The sequence below is a fragment of the Cupressus sempervirens genome, chromosome 5 (genome assembly GCF_028749045.1).
Source record: "Cupressus sempervirens isolate cs-2001-9-10 chromosome 5, ASM2874904v1, whole genome shotgun sequence".
NCBI classification, from domain to species: Eukaryota; Viridiplantae; Streptophyta; class Pinopsida; order Cupressales; family Cupressaceae; genus Cupressus; species Cupressus sempervirens.
In genome coordinates, this window is record NC_143122.1 from 668,828,019 (window position 1) to 668,851,237 (window position 23,219).

Here is a 23,219-nt window from a genome sequence, read left to right on the forward strand (position 1 = left end):
TTCTAATTTAGAACAATTTTAAGGTTTAAACCATTAGGAAAACCCCTCTATAGGGTGTGGAATCTTCTAAGGAAACTAGTAGCTCTAGCTTTTTGTCTAATAAGGAAGATGTCCAAAGTATTAGTTTAGAGGGTGATGTAAACATTTCCTTTGGAAAGAAGGCCAAGGATTCAGAGAATAAATTTTCCTTGTCTATTAAAACCTAGAGTAGGAAGAGCCCTAGAGGACATAAGTCTAAAAATTTAGGATAGGGTGATGAAGAATACAATGAGGAAGGCGAGGATATGAAAACCAATGAAGAGGATGATGAGGAGATGGAAATTAAGAGAGAGGAGCTAGTGGCTAAAAAATGGAGGAGGTCAAAAGAGAAGGATGCTGAGGGGATTTTGTGTTATGGGCTAGAGATCTCTACCATTCCTCTTTTCCCTATTCATCCTTAGGAATAGGATTAGGAGAAAATAGATGGTGAGGGTGGAGAGGTGATTATGAAGGATAGACACAAGGCTTGGAGAAATTTTAATGTAAGAACTACCAAAATGGGTATTTTTAGAGAGAAAATGAACCCCTAAATTCTAGAAGAAAAATAGGGTTAGCTCGAATTTGAAGATCTCATTGATCTAGTAATGGTGGCTATAATAGATAACACTAGAGAAACTGGCATGAATTTTTTGAATAATGTAGAAATATTATGATTGACAATTTCAAGTTAATCAAATGGCTTTACTATGAATTGGAAGAGTTCAGAGAAAAAATTGGCCAAATAGAAAACAAACGGAAGATGCCAAATTGTAGAAATTTGAATGATCAGGGGGACGAACTTAGTTTGGCTGAGAATAGAATCTAGAATTTGGAAAACTATAATCATAATCTAGAAAATTAGATGATTTCCATTCTGAATTCTATCAATGATAACATTTCATCCCTTACTGGAATGTTGAAAGCCAAAGGTTTTCTTGATGAGAGTGAGGACAAGGATAGGGAAAGAGCTAGGATGGAAGAGGACATGAGGACTAACATCACTTTCAACAACTTGAATCAAGAAGGTCAGAAGATGTAGGAATAGATGGCTAATGAGACTCACAAAGTCTATGAAGCAACATAGATGATGTAGGAGCTCAAGCGAAAGATAGACGAGTAACCTCAATTTTTATATTCCTATCTTATGTTGTTAGTTTTCTGCTATTTTTTTTTAGTTGGCTTTTTGTGGTACTAGATTTTTGTTTGTATGTTTTATTGGCCCTTTGGTTGGCCTTCATTCTTTGGCTAGGCTTAATTTTCTTATTATCAACCATGTGATATGTTTTAACTTTAGGTTGAGCATTATCTTCTTATTATCAGCCTTGGATATGTTTTAACTTTTGGGTTTAAGGATCCATATAAAACCTATTTATCTTATCAACAACAAAATATGAAAACAATCCATAGGCATAATCACACAAAACTTCATCAAAGTAATGTCCAATTTTGAACTTCACAAGGCATTGCTCACTTACCAATATCTTATGCTCATCTTTGATTCATGAAACATGATAAGGTTTGGGATGTTTCAGTCTCTATAACTACAACTTTGTAACCAACTCTTGTGATGCCAAATTTGTAGAACTTCCACTATCATTGATTACCTTGCAACATTTTCCAGAGATCTTACATCTGGTCTTGAAAAGACTTCTTCTAAGGATAGGTTCCTCTTCACTCCCTTATTACATAAGGTTCTTCTTACCATCAAATTTTCTCCAGCCTTAGGTCCACTTGGTGAAATATCAATGTCTTCTTGAATCACAACATTTCTATTATTCTACCCACTTTCAAAAGATTTGCATTCAAAAGATCTATGCCCTTCTTTGCCACATCCAAAACAATTACCATGGAAACCACCTCTATGGTAAGAATTACCTCTTTCTCAATAAGATCCAGTACCTCCTCGGTATGAACTACCACCTTTCCACTTGGTCTTTGTCATCATTCTTTTATTCAGATTTTCTTTTATCCTACATAAAATTATCAGATCTATTACCTTCTCCATAAGATCTACCTTTGCCTCTTTGGAATCTACCACCTCTACCTCTTTGTCTTTGTTCATGTTTATTTTTCAAGATCTCCTCAGCTTTCAAGGCATATTGATATGCTTCTTCTACACTTTCCAACATCACAAAACTTATTTCATCTTGAATTCTAGATCTCAATCCATTTATGTACCTTGCAATTTTCTTAACATCATCATCCACATGTCTAGATCTGATGTCCAATCTATAGAATTCCTTAGTATACTCTTTCACAGTCATGTCTTTTCACTTTAAATTTTAAATATTTGTCAATAAGCTAACTTGGTAATTAGTAGGAAGGAATTTGTTCTTAACCTTGTTCACCATCTTCGGCCAAGTTCTAATCTTCTTCTTTCCTCTCCTTTGTCTATCCATTTGCAAATGTTCCCACCATAGTGAAGCATGACCTTTCAGCTTAGTGACTACAATTTTCACCTTCCAATCTAACATGACATTGGTATCCAATTTTCCATCATAAGGAACAACTTCTACAACAAGCTTTGAATTTTTCCTAGACAACACTCTCAATAATCTTTCCCCACCTTGATCTTCTTTAGGTTCTGGATTATGGTTTGGTGTTGCTGCTTCATCATCACTTACATCCTCAAGATGCACTCCTCTCCTCTAGGCTATCTCCACAACATCTAATCTGGGTGCAATTTGTCTTAACTAATCCAATATATCATTATCAACATTTTCTCTACCACAAACCATCTTTACCAATCAAGTTCATGCAAGATCATAACTCTTTGGAAGTTATAGGTAAAATTCACAGATCTGCCACCCTACAACCAAATCCAAATTAGGGTTGTACATGATCCAATCTCCACAAGGATGAACCATAAGCTCTGATACCACATGATGCAAGGAAGTGTATGTCTAAAATGTAAGCACACTTCTATGAATCATTATATCCAAGATTTCTCAAGAATGAGGTCTTAAATGGTGGCTCATAGCTCTCTATTCATGAAGTGCAAGGGTTTGCAATGGAGGCCCTCAGTTTGACCTAGTTTGTGCCCATGCAAGTACACCATGAAACAAGAGATTCAAGGATCAAAATATGCATGCAAATGAAGATGAAAACTAATCTAAATGATAACAATGCAAAGCAATGTAAGAAAAGAAACCCAATCTATGAAAGGAAATAAAAATGCAATATTAATCTCTGAAAACAAATATGGATCTAAGATAATATGAAAATGCAAGGATGGATCATGATGATGGAAGCCATGGATGAATGAGAGAAGAAAAAAAGAAGATAGAAGCTCTCCACAAAAAGATTTAGTATTCAAACTCCTTCTTAAAAAATCGCTCTCCAAACCTACAACATAACAATAGCATAATAATGGATTCAAAAATGAGGAGAGGACTCTCACTTATAAAGAAAAATGAAGAGAGTACTCTCCCTTATAAAGAAAAATGTGGAGGTGGAAAGCTTCTCACAACCAATATGGGATAATAGAGTTTGCTCCATGTGAGACAAAATTCCACCAATGAGAAAAGAAGAGTGTTTGAGAAGAAAGTGGAAAGAGGAAAAAGAGGAATCCCACTTAGAGATATGTGCATTTAAGTGTAGAGAAATTTTTTTTAAATGATTTATTTTATTTTTTATTTGTTTTATTTCCTTTTTAAGTGGGGATTTATTTAATTAAAAGGGACCAAGTTCTTTTAATTAAATAGAAAATATTTAATTTAATTAAAAGAGGGGTTTTTCTCAATTAATTAAATGTGGATGAATTTAATTAAAAGAGAGGTTTTCTTTTAATTAAATGTGGAATTATTTTATTTAATTAAAAGAGAGTTTTTCTTTTAATTAGACAAGACTTAGGATAAAATGATCAACCATAGAAAAATAAATAATCAAATTTGATCAAGGAAATCGATTTAAATTGATTTAATATAATATTGAAAACCATTGATTGAGGAAAATTTGATAAATTGATAAATTGAATAATGGATGCCCATAGTCTAGGTGACCATTTTAGGGTTCATATAGGAAGGACAAGGAAAACTAGGGCCAATGGCACACCCAGCTCTCTGAACCACCCTGCAAGAGTTAACACAATGGAAGCAAGCACGAATGGTAGCAACCAAAGGAGTAAGAAGAGAAAAATACTTTCATTAGTTTTTCAAATATTCAACACAAATGCCCAGCTATAAGGCCTTATAGGTTACAACTAGATACAAAATACATTTATACACATAGATTAGCAGTAAATTTGTACTTTCCAATTCTACTCTGCAATCCTCTTCAAAACTGCCTTCCAAAACTCTTAACTCTTCACTCTTAACCCCGTAGCTCCTAACCTATATACTTTATTTATACTAGCCAAAATGGCTTATAGGTCATTCTAGAATATAGAGAAGCAACAAGTCGTCTCTCAACAAATATTAAATGAAAACAAACCTAAATTAAATACAAAAGTTGGCCTACACCAACAATTAACTTTCTTGAAATCAATGTCCAAGAAAAATTATGATATCTGCTAGCTCTAATTAAGTTAGAACTTATAATTTGAATTTTGGGTAGATATCTAGGTTCTCTACAAACCCTTTTGTGTGGAAAGTTTGATTCATCAAGGAAAAGTATGCATCCACTCTAAAAGTTTGGCACAGAAAACTACCACACAGAATTGCCAGAAATTGATGTTTTAGGAGAATTTTCATATCTCCCAACTCATAAGGAGTTAGGACTTGTGCTCTAGAAAATATATATTACTCTAGGCCCTCTTCAATTTGTGAAGTATACAGCCCTTCATTGATTCTAGAAAATTAGTTACATGGTCTGCAACAGGAACCTAGAAACCAAAAAATGTAGTTTGAGAAAAACCTTATTTCAGTAGCAAGATAAAAACTGAAAACATGCAAGATAGAAGTGCAACCTAGGATGCTCTTGCATCATAACCATTGAAGTCCCTATGTTTGAGTTTTTTATTAACTCTTTTCTCAAAGGTTCTACTAGTTGAGTTGACTAAATAGTGTGTCATGTATCATTGTAGATGTGGGATAAAAAAATTATGAAGAAGGACCGTAGTTATGATCCAATTGATCTTCAACTCACCCAATTTGCCAAGAACTTGGAGGAAATAAGGAAATGGAAAAATATCACATGTAATTTTTCTTCATTTATTTTCTGCATTTTCTTTAATGTGCAAAAAGTACTCCCTACCATAGGAGATATTGTTTGGGATAAACAAAGGCCAACAACCTAGAGTATATCAACCTAATGGAAGAATTTTTTTTAACTATAATGAATGGTTAATTTGAGGATTTCAAATAAAAGATGAGAAAAACATTTAGAATCGATAACTTAATTTTTGGTCAATATTATGATCATGTGTTTTCTTGTTGAGATTGATTTTACTTATATTCAAGTTGTAATACCCAAAGTTGCATGTTTAAGACCTCTTTAATATGAGGTGAATATTGATGAAGTCTTAGTTTTTATAACTACATCATTGGTTAAAGATATTGATAAGAATGTTGAGCCATTCTGCACTAATGAGACAACCAATGTGAAAATGATAATGCAAAGAAATGTTTCAAAATAAGAGAGAAAAAGATATAAGATGATAAAGATCATAGATGGTACATTTGATGAAACATCAGTGATGATCTTAGAAGGAAAAGGGTAGCATATGAGAAATGAAGAAGATGATGAAGGATAAGAACAAAAAGATAAAGGTGAAGAATTGATAGTTTATGAGCCCAAGGCAACCAAGGATAAAAAAGTTGTGGTGGTAGATTCAACAAAAAAGGAGAATATAAAGAAAATAGATACCAAGCCCACTCCCACACCACCAAGGGTAAAAAGATAGAGATCAAAAGAAGCTAGCACCATAGTTGCTAATCCACCAAAGGAAGGTATAATAAAGATAATGAGACCCATTCAAAAGAAACAGATAATAGATACTATAGAGTTTTAGGAGAACAAGCCAAAGAAGAAACCAATAATAAAGTTGGTAGTAAAGCCCGATGATGAAGAAGATGAAGAAGAGATGAAAAATATGTTTCTTTGAGACAATTTAGAGTGGCTACACATAAGAAGCCTCAAGATATTAGTGAAATGTGTGAAAATTTGAGGAGTACAATAAGATTAGTAGGATATAGTTACATAAAATGTGATACCTTGAGAAATCATGATAAGGAAATGGTAGAACTAGTTGTTATTGATATGATGGTTAATTTCAAGTACACACCAATTGAATTAGGCAAAGGATTACCTGAAAATTTGTATAATAAGGTTGATGCTCAATGGAAATTGGTATTAAAAATAGAGAGATGGATGAAGGAAGCTACATTAGTCTAAGTAATGCCTAATTTAGGAAAACACCATATTTCTTTAGGATTAAAGGATTATGCTAAAATGTTTCTACCAAAAATAAGAGCTTATATGATCTTGAAGGATAAAATTGAAGATGTTATATAGGAAAACATGATAACATGGAAGAATTTTTTTTTGGTGTAATGGTTGTTGATGAATAGAAAACTTGTGAACAAGAGAAGGAGACTAGAGAAGTAGAACTTGGTAATAAAGAAGATATCTATGATGATGCCAAAAAGCTAGTGGAGACTATACATTAAATGGAATAAGATGGTGAGAAGCAAACTGATAGAGTCACAATAGAGGATTAATCCATATAAAATCCATTTAAAAATGTGATTGAGGCTGAAATAAAGTTGAAAAGATTGGAAAGATAAAGCAAGATTGAATGAAGGAGAAAGCTCTGAGATGCATTACTGGACCCCAATCCTAATGGATATGTACAAGATTATGGTGTGGCAAAACGTGTCGATCTAAAAAATATGTAGTCTTTATATGTCTTAAAGCATTTCAAAATCTATTCCAACTTTTTCCCCACCCATACAGATACCAAATGAAAACAATCAATACCTTTATGAGGCCTAATATATCTTTTGATACCAATCCTATATCATGATCAACTTTTAAAATGTCTCAAAAATGTGTTTTTGGGATGTTCTTATGTGTTTTTTTACTTCAAATATGTAGATGAAATGAAATATGTGTTTTTTATTTCTTAAGAATGTTCTTAGATTTCCATAAATGTAAGGTTTGTGAACTATGAGTCTAGTGAGTAATTATTACTTATTTTCTAATGGAGTTACATATAAAGCATTGATTGACACACTACTTGAAAAATAACTATAACTTTCAAATGCTACAACATTTTTAAAATAAAAGAGATGCATCACATTTTATGCTTCTTCTACTATAAGTAAAATAATAATAATAAATTGTAGAGTTTTGAATTAGTTAAGGTGGTTAGAAACAAGAGTTTTTTAATTCCAAAAATACTAAAGTAGAAAATTAATTTTTATTTATTTATTTTGAACAAAAATACAAAAAAATATGTGTCACACATCTAGGCATGAGTCTACTCCTTCTATCTAGAATATTATTTAAAAATATTATCATTTGATTTTGATTAAGGTGGTCAGACATATATCTACTTCTTATTTTTGTCCTAAATTTTTTGTAATATTGCATTACAATTCAAAATTTTGACCAATCAACTTTTTAATTTATTTTTTAGATAAGGCCTAGTAGTTTAGAATTTCAATTCAATTTCCTATACATTCATTTCTCTTAGATATTTGATATAAAGTTTATAACAAGTAGAAAATTGCATGTCAAGCTAACATAACCCTGATTTTCTGAATTTGTATTGCCACTTAAGAGCATAGTTTGGTTGACCATGATCCTGCACATACCACATTGTGCAAATTAAAGAATATATAGAGATCAGAGGTCAAGGGACATCTCAATAGGAAAATTTTAATATCATTGATACATCTATAATTCATGTTGATGCAAATATTCAAAAATAGATATAGACAAAGGATGATGCTATTGTTAGTGAGCAACAAGATGTGCCTACAAGTGAGGAATAAAAGAACAAGAGGGAAGTACAAATTTAAATGTTGAGGAAGAAAAGGTAGAAAAGAACTAAAATGATTAAGAAGAGAAATCTACTACTGGTGATGCAATACCAATACCCTTAAAGCCTCTCATTGAGGGAACAAGGGAGGTAGGATAATTGAGTTCCACTAGCAAACTCTAGCCAGCAAAGACCAAGCCTAAGGAGGAAAAATCTACACAAAAATGATTTAGGGACCATTCCTCGAGCTTTAAATACAAGGCTTGCATCTATCATTGCCAAGCTCCAATGACTCCAAATGTAAGAGGATCTTAAGAAGAAGAAGGTGAAATGACCTAGAAAACCTATGTTGAGTGATGAATTTATCATGAGTCCAAATTGGAACATAAATAAATTAACCTATGAGTAGATGAAAACACTATTAGATTTAATAACCAAGAAAACTAAGAAAGAAGAATTGAGGAGAGACAACCAACAAAAGAAAGTATTGTTTGAGATCATAGATATTTTCCTAGAGACTTTGATTTGGAAATTTTCAATGCACAAGCACCCATTATGGAGAAGTTAGTGTAGATTGTGGAAAAGCTCAATTACCCTAACTTTAATGCTAATGAGAAACTAATACAATGGACAATGAGGAATTTTGAAAAGAAATTTTTGGAGAAAGTTTACATAGAAATTGCATTAAGGTAAGTTCATCTTTCAAACCTTCTAAATATTTTAGAAGTTGTTAAGAATATGTATTCTTTGAGTAAAAAGTTGGATGACATTACATATTTTACTAAGGAAAATTAGGAGATAATATATAAGGGACAAGCTAATTTACAAATTTAGGAAGTACATTGAGCATGATCTCAAGTTAAGATCATTTCATTTTAATAAGTTGACATTTTCACAAACCAAGTTTGTTGATTCCATGGTTTTAGATGGAAAAATAAGTGCTAAGCTTATCTCAATTTAGACAATATCATTACCTCACTTGGAGGTTATATAGATAGAGCTACAATTAGCTAAGGAGTTATGCCAAAGAGATCCAAATCTCTCTACTGCTAATAATTTTGTAGATCTATTATCTATGCTAGAAATCAAGATTCAAGTTCTAGGGTCTGTAAGAACTAGTTAGAGCAACACTTTATCAATGATATTGTAGATTCCCAAACCATTTTTGGACAAGTATAGTTTTTCCCCTACCCCTTGTAGCCATAAGTGGCAAAAACTAGGGGGGAAATAGTAGAGTTTTAATGAATAGAGAAAATGGATTGATTTAAGTCAGTATGTACATAATGAATGTCATGTAAGGTATGAAGTTAGTTAATAGGGGGAGCAGCTTTGAAATTTTGAAGGTTTAATATTTTTGAAGTTTTTGTTATAATGACCTTATTGTTCATGACCAGGTATTTTTGCTACTAATGTCAAAGGGGGTAGATTTTGAATCCTTAAGGAATCTTTTATATTAGAGTCAAACACTTGGTCATTTAATAGGAAGATTTGGTTGATCATCACTAAAATTAAGCTATCTTAATAGGAAGAACAAATGAAAAATAGTTTAATATGAGTAATAAAGAAGTTGAGTCAAATAGAAGCATAAGCCAAGCCATATAGAAAAGTTTGAGATCAGTATGAATCAGGGGAAAATAAATTAAATTAGTTAAAATTGAGCACCATAACACTACAAAAGCCAAGTATGATAATTTTGTATAATTGTTTGTAATACCGTGTAATTTTATATAAATCATGTTTGTTGAGTTGGAAGTGTGTTTAGAGGATAAAGGATAGATTTAAGGAGTTTATTACACATTTATGAAGGGATAATTAATCCCTATGCAAGGTCATTAACCAATCAAAAAATTGGAATGACTAAGTGGTAAAAGGGATAGATCTAGATCATTTATTTAGATTTAGAAACTTTGTGAGATGATTATAAAAGAAGGGTAAACCCTAATCTAATCACAATAGATAAAAGAAGTTGTGTGAAGATGCTCAGTTAAGGTGAATCAGCTAGATAAGGATAGAGGTGACCAAGTAGTGAAGTACATAGTAAAGGAGATATATCACATCAAAGGAACTAAAGGAATTGGATAGAGAAGATATTTTATTAGCATTATAGTTCATACCAAAGGATCAAGTACTAAACATTCTAACAACTATTTTAGGGTACAAATATCTTAACAAAGTAGCTTTAACTAGATTTTGCAAATCTCCTAATAGAATAGTCGCTTATTTGTGATATAAAATCATTTAATCAAGGTAGAACCTAAAAATTCCTTAAACCTTTAATAATGCACATCTGTCACATAGTAGATCATCAAAAGTGATCAAAACATTGTAGCATTAACATGCACAACTTTATTACAGCAACAGTGAGGATTTTGGGGTGTCATCTCTAGTAAAATTTTACCTTTACTTTGGAGGGTTTCTACATAACCATATTTGTGTGTTAATGTGTTATGTGTTTATTAGTTTTCATTAATGTAGTTAGAAGTTAGATTTGATGATATGTTAAAGGATATGGTTACATTAATATGAGATAAATGTACCTCCCCCACACTCCCCTTGCCCTCGCCCTCTTAGTACCTCACTTTCCCTATTATATTTCCAACAATATCTAATAGAGAATTGAACTGAGAAATCACATATATGTTATGAACATTCCCGTTGAGTTGCAACACTACAAAATCCAATATAGAGAAATTTGAAGCATTTCCTAGACTAGCCTTGGTAGAAACAAATACTAACATACTACATTAATATTTTGAAACATTGGCCACAACAATAGGGACCTAAACATATTGGATTGTTGCATACAAGAAAAAATACAATCTATTTTCTAAAGAAAAAAATTCATACCAATAAATATGGAGGAATGCAATGCATTCTTCAGGTAGTTTCATGAAGCACTTATGTTCAAGAATACACTTCATTGTTATATCATCCATGATAGTGTCATGCATCTAGATCTCATCTTAATGGTTTTATCCTCATCTTAATTATATAATTATTTTAATCTTCATCTTAACACTAACTCTATTTATTAACACACATACTATTGCAAAATCTCAGAAATAACATAACATAAAGAATACTCACATGAAACTATGACATATTAATACCAAAATAGTAACAAATTTAGTATATACCATGTATTACCACAAAGATATGTTAATAAATGATTGACAACATAGTCATCAAGTTCTTAACACAATGTCACCAATGCCATAACTGGTCTCAATGTCTCACAAGTGAGACAAGAAAAAGGTGTGACATTAATGTTAACACAAAATTCTACCAATATCCCCATTTTTTATAGATGATAATACACATCATAATTAAAATATGTTCATATTTTTATTTTACATTATCTGCACACTCCCTCCCACTAGGGATTTCTCTTGCTAATTAAATATACAAACTCCCCCTCTTTAACATTAGGGGCCAAGGGGCCAAGGCCTTCAAATATTCACTTGATCTTTCTTCATCAAAAACTATCATTTTTGTTTTTATATCATGTTTCCTCTCCACTATAATATTACTTAAAGTAGCTACTCTCTCTAAAGATTAAATCTCAGTAGTCTCAAACACAAGGAATGTATATCAAGCTCCCACCCCCTAATAAATGTACATCTTATGTATCTAGTTAGGAAGAGGGACAATAACACCCCTAGATTCTCCCAAATATACTCAAATGTTTCCTTTAAAAGTTCATTTGTGAAGATATTTGACATGATCTTTGGTGGTATCATACTCCAACTTGACTTAATTTTTTTAACCTTCTCTCTCAAAAAGTGAGATCTAAAGGAAATATTCTTAGTCTTGAAAAGCATTGCCAAATTTTTTTAGATTTGAGCATTAATATTATTACACATGAATTGAATGAGATTACCATGAACTACTTTAATGTTTTTCAAAATATTCTTTATTCATAGAAGTTGAGTGCAACAAGAAGCTATAATAATATAGTCATCTTCTATTGTTGATATGGATACTAAATCTTTCTTTTCATCAAACTAAGAGAAAAATGCACTTCCACCTCTAAAATGGAGACATGCCATCTTTGGATATATGGGCTGAAAAGAATATTTTTAAAAATGACCTCTATATATTTTTCTTTACAAATATGTCAAACACTCTCTCCCACACTATTTCTCTTTCTACCTCTATCCCCTATTATTTATTGTTAGAAGTGATAGTTCACCAATATAATTGGGGGGGTGGGGGGGGGAGGCGATGTGAATCAGTTATATATCAATCTTAAACAATTCTTACTTTATCAACCAAAGTAAATAGCAATCATAAAGAAATGCTCATACACAAATACACTTGATATGTTGACTAGGCAAACCCTTGATCAGTGGGAATGATGCCCACAAAATAATGTACTAATTTGAATAATCCTTGTTAGAGGATGGACCCAATTAAGAGTTTGTTATGACACTTAGTAAAAGAGTCCCTGTTGGGAGACTTTGAATCTTTGTTCAGAGATTCCAACCCTGTTAGGAGCTAAACCCACTATCCAAATAGCTTCAAGATTAGACCAAAAAACCCACTATCCAATTGATCTCGGTACTATTCAGTAAGAATAATAGATGTGAAATAATCTCTTTTTTCTTTCTCTATCTAGTACATCAAACTTCTTCACCTTTAGATCATGCAAACAGATCTAGAACTCCTCAGTAACCCTTAAGGTCATTTACACACGTTAGCAGATTACTCTACTCTTCTACTTCTCGATCAAAATGAAAATGTATAGAAATTAGAAAACATCTTTCCTTTATACTATACTCAATTATTGATCACTTGAGTCAGCTCCACACACTTAACATTAATTTGAGTTGGTTCCATAAAAAAATACACATTTAATTAGTGTTGTTAGTTCCACTTATACACAAACTTTCACATGTGCAACTTTCGTACCTATGCACTTGTTGATGTCATTAGTTAATAAGTTACTTCCTCTAGTTAAGTGTGCAACCCTTCATTCCAAGCACAATATGTTATATTGATCATACAATAGAGACTATTTTTCCCAATGCTCTATTTCCCTACAGTTCTCTATAAATCATTAATATCTTCTGTACATTGTTGATTCAAGTTTTGCACACTTGACCACATGTTAAATACATGTTGTAGTATGTTATAATGACTGTGCATAGGTAGATACACAATGTGATGTCTCCAATACATAAATCTCAGTCTTCTACTCTGTCAATCTTACTATGTTGTCATCAATGACAAACACAGTCATAACACTATAATGCACTACTCCCTCATAGCATTAGCATTCATGCTAAAAATCTCCCCCTTTGGCATTGATGGAAACATAGATGAAAAAAATATAGTTCCAAGAATAACAATGAATTTTCTTCATTAATCAAATCTTACTTCATGTGAATCCTTCAACACAACTCCCCCATAGTGCAAGTTCTTTCTAATATCTTCATATCACTCTCTCACCACTTCTCACTCCCTTTCTAATGTTTTTAATATCACTCTCTCTCCCCCATTGACATCAATGTCAAAGGTAGTACAAAAATTTAACATATAACAACTTATTAGCATGACCACAAACTGCTCTATTACTTTACAATTCTTTTATAAACACCACAAGTATCTAAAGATATTGTTGTATACCAATTGCCTATTACCAAGAGTCCTTAACTAACTATGTTCATCATAGATACTCCCCCATTAAGGAAGCATCAACATTTAGTCCAGTCTAACAATGGTGTTGTGTACCTTGGACTAATGCACTTTTGCATCTTCTACTTTGAGCTAGGTAGGGGCATAACCCCAAGCATAACTCTTAGATACTCAAATGTGTATTTAGGTAGAGCCTTTGTGAAAATGTCTACAATCTATTCCTTAGTGTTAATGTACTCTAATGTGATTTCTTTCTCTATAACTTTCTCTTTCAGTACATGATACTTTATTGCTATGTGCTTAGTTTTAGAATGCAAAATAGGATTCTTAGACATGTTGACTATACTTGTGTTATCACAATAAATGATAATGGGTTCTTTGAATGATATTCCAATATCCTTCATCATCTACTTCATCTGTATGACTTGATTACAATTGTTTTTTGTTGTAACATACTCTACCTCTGTAGTACTTTGTGAGGTATAATCTTGCTTCTTGTTGAGCCAAGAAACTAGTCTTCCTCCAAGGAAAATTGCTCCTCCACTAGTGCTTTTACTTTTTCCCTATCTTCTACCCAATCAACATCTGTACAAGTGCAAAGAGTAAAATCACTATTTATGTCATACCAAATACCATAATCTGATGTTCCTTTTAGATATTTGAATATTCTTTTTACTGCTAGATAGTGATATTCTTTAGGATCAACTTGAAATCTTGCCACAATTCCAACTACATTAGCTATATTTGGTCTACTAAGAGTCAGATACTGCAATCCACCAATCATAGATCTATACTTCTTTTGTTCAATAGTAGGCATCTCATCTTTGCTTGATAACTTATTACTAGTTACCATTGGAGTTCCAACAAGTTTACAATTTTCTAAACCAAATCCCTTTAGTAAATCTTATAAATACTTGGTTTGAGAAATAAAGATACCTTCTTTGATTTGAACAATCTGCAGTTCCAAGAAAAATTTCATTTCACCTATCATGCTCATTTCAAACTCATTCTTCATGCCTTCTGAGAATTTGTTACTAGCTTCATCATTTCCACCATAAATGATGTCATCAAAAAATACAATGATTATTAACAAACCATCTTCTATTTCCTTCAAGTACAAGTTACTATTTGATGTTCCTTTAGAAAATCCAAGCTTTGCTAAGTATTTTTCCAACCTTGCATACCATCTTCTTGGTGCTTGCTTTAATCCATACAATGCTTTCTTTAATGTGCCAACAATGTCCTTTTCTTCTGTTAAAGGAAAACATTTTGGTTGCTCAATGTATACTTCTTCTTCAATTTACCCATTCAAGAATGGTGACTTAACATCCATCTAATACACCTTAAAATTCTTGTTTGCTACATATGCTAGGAACATTTTTATTGCTTCCATTCTTGCTACAGATGCATATGTCTCTTCATAATCAATTCCTTCTTGCTAAGAGTAACCTCTGCATACAATTCTTTCCTTGTTTCTTTTTACTTCTCCTTGTTCATTCATTTTATTTATGAATACCCATCTAGTGCCAATCACATTTTTGTCCTTAGGTCTAGGAACTAATTCCCATGTGTTATTTTTAATTATATGTTGGAGTTCTTCCTTCATTGCTTCTTTCCAACAATCATCTTTGATTGCTTCATCTACACTTCTTGGTTCAACTTGAGATATCAGGCATAGCTCTTCATTAATTCTACTCTTTTTCATTACCCCTCTTTCCTTACTCCCTATTATCTGATCTGTAGGATGATTTCTTATCAAGTTCTTATTTGGAGTAGGAGTTGCTACTTCAGTTCTTATTTTTGGTACTACATTCTGATTTTTTCTTAGATCTTCAATTTGTACATTATTTTGCAAGTCATTGTTAATCTTGAAAAATAACTCATTACCTCTATTAGTCATTCTAGAATAATCATCTCCATCAGAGTTATAATCCATTATCTTTTCCTTGGTACCAAAATTTTCATGAACTTTAACATTTTTGCACTCAACTATGGTTTTTATTCTATAGTTGAAACATTTGTAAGCTTTACTTTTTAATGAGTAACCAAGAAACATACCTTCAAAGCTCCTTGGATCAAATTTACCAATATTATCATCTCTTTTGATGTAAAATTTTCTTCCAAATATCCTAAAGTACTTGACTAACGGTGAGTGACCAAACCATAACTCATAGGGTGTTTTGTCCATACCTTTTCTAATCTGCACTATGTTTAGTTTGTATATTGTTGTATTGATGGCTTCTCTCCAAAAGTTCTTTGGTACATCATTCTCAAATAACATAGCTCTTGTTGCTTCAACAATTGATTTGTTTCTTCTTTCAGCAATCCCATTCTACTTAGGTGTATGGGGTGAGGATAATTTTCTTTTGATGCCATGTTCTCTTCATAGTAGATATTGAATTCTCTAGAGGTGAACTCTCCTCCTCTATCTGATCTTAGGCTTTTGATCTTAACTCTAGATTTATTCTCAACCTTTTCCTTATATATCTTGAATTTCTCAAATGCTTCTAATTTTTCTTTAAGAAAAGCTACCCACATCATTCTAGTGAAATCATCAACAAAAATCATAAAGTACCTTTCTCCATAGAATCCTTTTGTTCTTGCAGGACCACTTAGATTTGTATGTACCAATACCAGCTTTTGTGTAGTACAAAACTGCTTGCTAGGAAATGAGACTCTTTTCTGCTTAGCCAAAATACATTCCTTACAAATAGTGTTAGTGGGCTTAAAGATCTTGGGAAAATCTCTCATAGCAAGTGTATTACTGGCCTTTACAATGTTATCAAAGTTAATGTGACAAAAAAAATTGTGCCATAACCAACTATTCTCAATCTTTTCTAGTAAACATATTATTTTAGTGGAGTTTAACTAAAATACATTACCTCTAGTTTTTGTGCCAGTACCAAATAGTTTCCCTTCCTTGTTCTTGATAATTTGCATGTATCATTACTAATTTGTAGTTGATAGCCTTTTTCCATAAGTTTTCCAACACTCAACAAGTTTTCCAATTCCTATAATATGACAGGCTACATTGTTTCCTACTCTGACAATTCCTCCATCATGGCTTCTGAATTTGACAAACGTGCTAATATCACTAGTCATGTGATGTGAAAAACCACTATCAATGATCCAGTCTTTCTTTTCAACTTGTGAAATCAACACACTTTATTCTCTAATTTCTCTATCAAGATCATCCTCTTTTATGGCTACAAATCCTAACTCATCTTCACTTTTTCTTTTATCAGATTCTTCTTCATCTTCTTCTTCATTACCATATAAACAATTTCTAGGTCTTCTAGTTTTGAATCTTCCCTTAAACTTTCTTTCTCTCTTAGGACATTTAGATGCTTAATGACCATATTCATTATAAGTCCAGCATTTAAAGATATTCTTGCCATCTTTTTCTCTTTCCACAAGAAGAGCCATTCCTTCTTGGATCTTTTCTTCAATAGATTTGTTGTTGCTAGCAATGTCTCCCTATGTTTTTGTGCTTCTTTCTAAACTAGGTTTGATGTTTAGTGCATTGAATGTTGTCTCAACTTTTTTTGATTCTCCATATTGTTTCAAATAAAATTTTGTAGCTTCTAATCTACCAAGAAATGTCTCTTTGGTGAAATTAGTAGTGCAAGGTATCATCAATTGAATCATTTTTGCTACTAACTTGAAAGGTGGTGTTAGACTTTTCAAGCTCTTCCATATCACTTCATCATCAGGTTTCTTTCCATCATGAGATATGATTCCTATAACAATCTCAGATATTCTCTCAACATAGATTCTTATAGATTCATCTTTGATCATTCTAGCATCTTGAAATGTGCAATACAAATTTTGTAATCTAACTCTTTTTGCATGTGTATCACCTTCATAATTAGCCTCTAAAGTTTTCCAAATTTCATGAGATGTTTTGAGTAGTTTTACCTGACTATACTCACTTTTAGGTAATGTTGAAAATATTGTTTCTCTTGCCCTTATGTTCCACATAAACACTTCTCTCTATTCCTCGGTGCATGTTTCAAGATTGACTTCATCTACAATGTTCTTGGATGTCTTGGTGACAAGCCAATATCCTGGACCCATGTACAAGAGATGAGTCTTCATTTTATCCTTCCAGCTATCATAGTTTGTGCCATCGAATCTAGGGCTTTCCTTTCTAAATGCATTTTCCATGGATCTCCCAAAGTTTTTAAACTTTTCTTCAAGGACCTGAGGTTCTGATACCAATTATTAGAAGTAATAGTTCACCAATATAACTAAGAGGGGGGGGTGGGGGTGGTGAATCAGTTATATATCAATCTTAAACAATTCTTACTTTATCAACCAAAGTAAACAACAATCATAAAGAAATGCGCATACAAAAACACACTAGATATGCTAACTAGAAAAACCCTTGATCAAAGGGATAACCATCATGGGAATGATGCCCACAAAATAATGTACTAATTTGAATAACCCTTGTTAGAGGATGGACCCAGTTAAGATTCTATTACAACACTTAGTACAAGAGTCCCTATTAGGAGACTTTGAATCCTTGTTAGGAGTTGTAGAAGGAAGTTGAATCCACTATCCAAATAGCTTCAGGATTAGACCAACAAACCCACTATCCAATTGATCTCAGTACTATTCAGTTAGAATAATAGATGTGACACAATATCTTTTCTCTTTCTCTATCTAGTATGTCAGACTTCTTCACCTTCAGATCATGTAAACAAATCTAGAACTCATCAGTAACCCTTAATCACTAACATGCATTAGCAGATTACTCTACTCTTCTACTTCACAATTCACAAGTCTTCTCTACTTCTCGATCACAATGATAATGTGTAGAACTTGGAAAACATCTTTCCTTTATACCATACTCAATTATTGATCCTTTGAGTCAACTCCAAACACTTAAAATTAATTTGAGTTAGCTCCATAAATAAAATACACATTTAATTAGTGTTGTTAGCTCCAGATATACACAAACTTTCACATGTGTGACTTCTATACCCGCACACTTGCTAACATCATCAGTTTTCAGTGTACTTCCTCCAGTTAATTGTGCAACCCTTCATTCTAGGCATAATATGTTATATTGATCATACAATAGAGACTATTTTCCCAATGCACTGTTTCCCTATGGTTCTCTGTAAATCATTAATATCTTTTGTACTCTGTCGATTCAGGTTCTTTATATCTTTCTCGAGCCCTATCTTATTACCCATATCTCTATTCCTTACATCCCCCTTCAACACCTTTCATAATTCTATTTAAGCCATATAATTTTTATTTTTAGATTTAAATAGATCATACTTGTTAGTTTTAATATTTTGATTTCGAAAAAAAAGAACCAAAAACCAAATCCACATCAAACTTTTCAATCGAATATTTTACTTGATGAGAATATGCATTTTCTTTATATTTTAAATATTTCTTATGATTAGAAGGATTATTTTTTCTTTAAATTTTTTTACAATTAAAAAAACTAATCACAAGAAATTTTTTAAGTATTTCCATTTTAGACTTACTATTGGATATTTTATTCCATTAGATGTTGATGTAGGAGCATCCTAGGTTGTCTTGCTATTCTAATCATCTTTGTTAATTCTCCCTATTTGACCCAAGTGCCACTGGTTTCCAAGTTTCTATTATTGTCGAGCTATTCAATGTTGGTTGAGTTACTATAGAAAGTGATGGCCATGTTACTATAGCTATTGATGTTCAAGTTATGATAGCTAGTGATGGTTGAGTTACTATAGCTAGTAGCTATCAAATTACTATAGTTATCTAGTATTGGTCAAGCTATCTAGTGTTGGATGAGTGTTACTTGTTGTACTGAGTGAGCTTAATATTTAGTGATGCTTGGTTCCTTCTTTGACTATGTTTGTCTATGATTGGTTCCTAGTTTGAGTCAACTTATGTAATTAATTTGGATCATAAATTTAATATTTGGATCTTGTCTTGGGATGTTTGCAAAGCATTTTAAGGTTGTCCCTTCTATTATGTAATGATCTAGAATCTTTTGTAAGTTGTTTTCGCAAGTATAAATAAGGATTTTTTAGGTTTAGGTTAGATATAACTTAGAGTGTTGGGAGGATATGTTCCTCGAATAACAAATTTGAACTTGGGTTATGGATTTTGAAGTAGTATTTTTGTGGCTATAATCTAGAAGGTCTTACAATGGGGCATGTATGCAAGTAATTTGATGAGTTAATAAAGATTTGCGAAGTTCCTTCTCTCCTTGTTTTTTTTCTCTATGTTGTTTTCTTTTGTTGTGTTACTCAACAAGGTGATTCGGTAGTTCAATGTGCCTTTGGCCCTAGCTTTTCAATCCCTCCTTATGTGAGATGTGTCATCAACACACTTGTGTGTGTGTGTGTGTGTGTGTATGTATGTGTATATATATGTATGTGTGTATATATATATGTATATGTATATGTATATGTATATTTATATTTATATGTATATGTATATGTATATGTATATGTATATGTATATGTATATTTATATGTATATGTATATGTATATGTATATGTATATGTGTATATATGTATATACATAGATATATATACATACACACATATATACACATATACATATACATATACATATACATATACATATACATACACATACACATACATACATACATACATACATACATACATACATATATATCTATGTATGTATGTATGTATGTATGTATATGTATAATATATTTTCTCATCTGTATGCCATATGCTTCTATAGTTACCAAAATTTAAAGAAGCAACACCTCAACCTTCATATTTTTATTTTTGTGATAATTTTACAAGTTTTTATTCATATTACCATAAAAAAATTTGATTATGTTAGCTTTAGTTATACATCATATTTTTTGTATCTATTGTATGTTTGGTATGTGCTAGAACTTTTATATTTAATGTTAAAGTTATTGTATATTGAAACAATCAAATTTGATTTTATACTTGAATAATTTAGTTTTTTTTCATATGTGGTTTCTTCTCTCTTGCCATAGTTTTGATCTTTCCTTATTTTGAACACTTTATTCTACACTTTCTAGGTGTTCTTTCTTGGATTGCCATGATATCAGTGCGCCTTTTGTCAATGGACCCTAAGTACTTTCCTTTGGTGTGCTCTACATCACATATTTTGTGTTTCAATTTCAAAGTTATTAATATAGATCTTACAATAATTAAAAATCTTAAATTTTGGTCAAATCATCTTGAATTATAGGCATCTAATAAATAAAATAAGTCCAAAATTCATAAATACGAGTGAATTCAAGGATTGAAGAGAATGTATATTAAAATTTTGAAATATAAATTAATTAATTAATTAAATTGAAATTTTTGATTGTTACTCAGACCATCTTGAATTGGAGGCATCTGATAAATAAAATAAGTCTAAAATCTCTAAATATTTATGGATTCAAGGATTAAAGAATCCTAAAATGTTATTATAGATTAAAAATTTTAAAATTATGTTTTATATTTGAACAACTTGTTTCTTTTCCTACATTTTTTTTCTCTCATCTCACAATTTTGATGTTTCCTTTTTCAAATAATTTGCTCTAATTTTCTTAGACATTATTTCCTCTCTTTTCATTTTGTTGGTGCTACTTTTTTTATGAATAGCTATTAAATTAAAATATAAAGTTACATATTCATAAAAAAAGGGTCAGGGGATACAGGATCATCCTGCAAGGGTCATATGACACCAAGGCTAGAAAACCAAATACATCAACTATTCATAAAAACCATAGCATGAAGGCCCTAAGGGTATAACTATACTACAAACCAAGGGAGAAGAATTGTATTTATCATCAAAATGTCATACATCAATAGGGTTAAGGGGTGGCTCTAGAAGAGACTACCCATCATTATTATTATTTTCTTTTTCATCCTCTTTGTCCCTCTAAGAGGGGAAGATTTCAAGTGCCAGCTGAGGAAACCTCTTATTTATATAAATAAATATAGAAATTAAAAAAATCGTATACTTGTTAGATCATTTTAGCAAGAGACATTTGATGAATTTAATTTTTTTAAAACCTATTAGCCCCACATGCAGCTTTTGCATGAAGAGTAAAGGAAGAATTTAATGTTTTTATTGATGACCAAGAATATATGTTTGGAAAATGTGTGCTAAATGGTTGAGAGAAAGAGGTAGAAGGAATAAGTCTAGAGCTACCAATTGAGAATCACACCAAAATATACTCTGGCACACCTACTGGCAAGAAGTTAGAGATGAATGTTAGTTAATCAGAGTCATCAACACAATGAGTCACCATTAATGTGATAGGAAGGAGAAGCTAAAATAGTGCAATCAGAAAATGATGATATGCCTCCATTGGCATGAAACTAGGATTGGAAATATCTACCTACTTAGACCCTAGGCATAGGGTTCACAATTCATTCATGAATAGAAATCATAGAATTCAAAATTTGAATTCAAAATGAGAAGGATAATTTGGTTATAGGTGACTATTTGCTTACATCAATAAAAGAGCATATACACTGAAGTAAGAACATTGTTGAAGAGGTTACATAAGATAGAAATGAGAGAAGTCAAAAGTGAGTAACTACTACAAGGGGAGAAGAAAGTGCATTAGAGTGAAAAAATAGTAGTGAAGAATTGTTTTGAGGATACAGAAATCATCAAATAAAAAGATAAGAGCATCTTCAAGGGAAAAAAAAGAAGAGATTTACACACAAAAAAAGTATCACATTGAGGTCAAACACTTTGTATGATTTCTTATCACTACATCCTTTTATAAGCCCCCCAAAGGGCTAGCTTCATTTAGAAGCCTATTATGAAATACTATAACGAGGTGTCTCTTAGAATGAGATGTTTAAATCCTATAATTAGGTAGTTGTAACAAAGCTTTAGTAAACCTAATAAGTTGTAGGCATTCCTAGCAGGATGTGCTTCCAAAAGAAGCACTCGTAGCTCTGAAGTGGGTACCCCTTTACATGAACTATAACGGCTAGTGGGTATATTATTCTCATCATGGTTTTCATCCTCATATCAAGCATTTTCATGTACAAAATACTTGCATCACTTCATGAATGGTTTTGTGTGTGCGATTTCACTTGTTTTATCTTGATGCTTTTATCTAATGGTTAAGGGTGTTGTGGATTGTACTAAGGTTAGTTAAATAAATAAGGATAATTAGTTTTATGAGTGATATTGATTCACCCCTTCATCTCCCTCTTAGTATTGCTTAGGACCAATAATTGGTATTAGAGTGTAGAGCCCTATTGTAACAAGTCTAATAACTTGAGGGAAGATCAAATGACATCTCTATGAAGACAACTCAAAGAAGGCTTGGACACAATTAAGGAAATGAAAGATAAGATAAGAAAATACTTAGCTAAGAGAAATAAGTCTATGCTAAAACTCAAAAAAAATAAAGAATTTATAGAAAAAAAATACTAGCCTAGAAGAGCTAGAGGAAGCCATCTTTGATTTAATTATTGAAATACATTAGCTAAAGGGAACCTCTGCTCAACTAAGAAAGGAGAGAGATGAGATAATCACAGAGGTTGTTAAAGCTTAGGATGAAAAAGATGTCTCCATCCTAAAAAGAGATGAATCCATTATATCGAAAAAGGGAGTGGATGAACTGAAGACTGAAGATTGGAGTTGCATAAATATGGAA